Source organism: Danio rerio, chromosome 19 (assembly GCF_049306965.1).
Source record: "Danio rerio strain Tuebingen ecotype United States chromosome 19, GRCz12tu, whole genome shotgun sequence".
NCBI lineage: Eukaryota > Metazoa > Chordata > Actinopteri > Cypriniformes > Danionidae > Danio > Danio rerio.
The window spans coordinates 51,647,501-51,650,835 of record NC_133194.1 but is presented as its reverse complement, the minus strand read 5'-3'; positions in this window follow the sequence as shown (position 1 = coordinate 51,650,835).

The following is a 3,335-nucleotide window of genomic DNA, read 5'->3' as shown; positions in this document are numbered from 1 at the left end:
CGCTATGTGGAGAGAAAAAAATAATAATAAATTTCACAATAGAACCAAACTGATTTATTGCTTAAGTGAGAGCCTTAAAGTGAGCACTTTTGTTTTTGAAAGGATYCTCACTAYCAAAAGGAATTCTTGATACTAGAGATGTTTATTTAAATTTGAGATGAAACTGGAACCAGTAAAGTTGAAATTTATGTGAAGAGGTTCCAATATTCCCATGAAATTGAGATTGTAAAAGAGAAGTGTGGTTACTTTCWMTGAGAGGTTCTGGGGTTAGATGTTCTAGGAGTTACAGAASATCTTATTTTGAAACCAGCCATGTACACTACAGATGTTCTGGAGAAGGCATGTAGGGTTTTTTTCTGAAAAGTTCTGGGWTACAAGTTAAAGAATAAATATTTTAAATCTTCCCATGGAAATAATGRRTCTTWAAGAAAGGGAAAATCTGGTCATTCTGAAAAGTTGTAAGGTTATAAYTTGAGATTTGGTGTTTTAAAGTGTCCCTRTGGAAGTACTAATCTTACTCCTYAACCTTAATCCTAGTAAATTCTGAGGTTACAAGTCWTCAGYAGATCTCRTGTTTGAATTKATGATTTTTTGAAAAGTTCTTGAATGACTGGTGTAGGTGGTGTTGATGCACAATGTGCTGTTGYGTGGAGRTGCTAATCACCAGTAGAAGACTGGGCTTCATTTAAGGCCWTTCRCCCMMGGCCACCTTCCCTGCGTGCTGTCCAAGTGGACCCAGGGGGGCTGAATACTTACCACTCCCCCAAGTGACCTTTTGTTAACACCGCAAGGTTGCCCAGGTCACCCGAGAAGAGTCTGAAGATGTTTCTCTATGRGGCCTACTCTGGCTAATCCAGAGACCAGGCTCCCMAGGACCCCAGATATCTCCAGGGAACWGSAGAGCCCTTGCCCAAATCAGCTGAATCTAACAGGTAGATTCAGGAGTAAAARTTRGCCATGAACTGGTCATTGCCTTCTCCTCACTCCCTGCTGATTTGCTCCAGAATACTTCCAGTCAACATCCARGGAGKTCMTTAAATCCAATTTGACCAAARAATTTCGCCARAATGTGACTAGAWGCATTCAAAGAGATRCTCCTGACCTAAYTACAARAAATATAAAATTTAWGAGGTCAGGTYGAGGTTCAGTCTGGCGGATATATCTCTGTAGATATATCATTCTTCTACCARACRTCTCCCCTAAGGCAATGCAAGAACCAAGCAGACATYATCCTTATCAGGGATAACCGTTGGGAGCATTACCCTGAAGWTCAAGMRACYCTGGTCCATTGACTAGGTGTTGAGACACAGCATTTCGGCAATGGTGATGACCAATTGTTTGTTTRTGTTTTTCTTTGTTCTTGTTTGTATATTTTTATTCAGAATTTGATTATCTGATGTCTAGGTTGTTTTYCCAYACTTTGATTATCATATTTAAGCTTAKGAAGCCCTTTAAARTCGKGTTTTATTAGAGAATAGACCATATGCAAATGACTCATTAGTATTCGTGTTTTTAGRCCAATCCYGTGTGTCCTCAGCWGAGTGTGCTTTCGGTCAGGTTTAATCCTTTATATCTCGGCCGTTTTTTMATGTTTTGGTTTWATTTTTTCTGCATTTTAGTCAGTTTRTTGTGTAGAWTAAGTGTTGAGCAAATAAACYGTCATTACTGATCAAAAATATTTCTGTGGGGTTACCRTTTATGAGRAGTACAGCTGATTTAGTGTGGTAATTTACAATCTCTGCWTACAGATTAATGTTTTCTCTCAGGCAAACTGACTCATGCAGTTTACTGAAGATGAAAGTACTGAAGTGATCATGTCAATGACAATAATAATAACAACACATACACATTTCTGATGTGTGTTTTGATTAGCATGATTCAACAATGTACTTGATAAAATAGAGAAATACAAAATACATAAACAGACTAGCATCAATAATTTAAGATCAGCCTGGCAAGGTGTGAACACAATGGCTGGGAGTAAAGAAGATAGAGGGGRMAAYGAAACCAATTTAAATGGTTTTAGTTCTGTGAGAGAGTTTGCTGAGGAATTAAATACATTTTACWTAAGGTTTGATGAGGGTGATTTTAAGTCAGAAAATGACATTTTAAAACACCTGTCATGWAGTAAATCCGTAAACATTAGTAGGACTMARGTCAAAGAACTCTTTCAGAGAATTARTACTAAAAAAAGCCCAGGCCCAGATAATATTGGTGGTAGGGTGCTACATACATGTGCTGAACAACTTTCTGAAATATTTCATTGCATTTYTTCAGTCTCTTGCGTTGCAAAGAGTTCCTGAAATCTGGAAGAAATCTGTTYCTATAGCCAAAACYAWGTTTCTGCGGGARTTWAATGATTTTAGACCTGTTGCCCTTACTTCATTAGTTATGAAGTGTTTCGAGAGAATTATTAAAGGTGAGATTTTATTGTATTCAAAGGATAAATTTGATCCTTTGCAGTTTGCATTTAGACAGAGCAGGGGAGTTGAAGATGCTAATCTTCCACTGTTAMATTACCTGTTTAATCACCTGGAAAAGCCCAAGACCCATGCCAGATTGTTGTTTCCCTGAAATATTAATGACTAAATAAAGGCAAAGGAAGATATTGTAACAACTTTAGGCGGAAAAACGTATTCATGCTGCATTGCATGCTGGGAGTTTTGTACGATTTAACAATCATGATTGAGGTTCATATCCTGATTCTTGGTGTCTGTGTGTCTCGGTGTGCTGCTGGAGCTCTCAATGTTTTCTGCATGAAACTCTAGCTAACAATTAACATTTTTATTCATTCCTGTTTGTTGACCCTCCACTGAAAGCTGTTGTATTGTCCCAAACAACATCACATAAGCCTGCGATATTTATACTTCATTTCTGAAATTCTACCAAGTATATCTGTAACAAGCGCATAAAGCTTCTCATCGTCTTTCTTAATCGATGAGTTTCAGAAACACATTAAGATAAAGGATTAAGAGCTCAACTAAAGCAGCTGCTGATCTCCATGATGGTGAGGTCAAATAAACATGTTCAATTAAACATAGAAAGCTCAGTTCATTATTAAATCTGTTTAAAAGTCAGACTGTGATCAGTGAAGCTGCTAACGCTGTTTGTGGAGGTGTTTAACCCCGTTTTAGGGTGCTTTTACACCTGCCTTATTTAGTTGGATTGAATCGCACTAGAGTTGCTTTTGCCTTTTGGTGCGGTTTGTTTGGGCAGGTGTGAATGCAGCAATCGTACTCGTGTGCGCACCAAAAGCGGACCAAATAAGCGTACCGACACCTGCTTGAAGAGGTGGTCTCGGTACGCTTTCAAACGAACCCTGGAGCGGTTAGTTT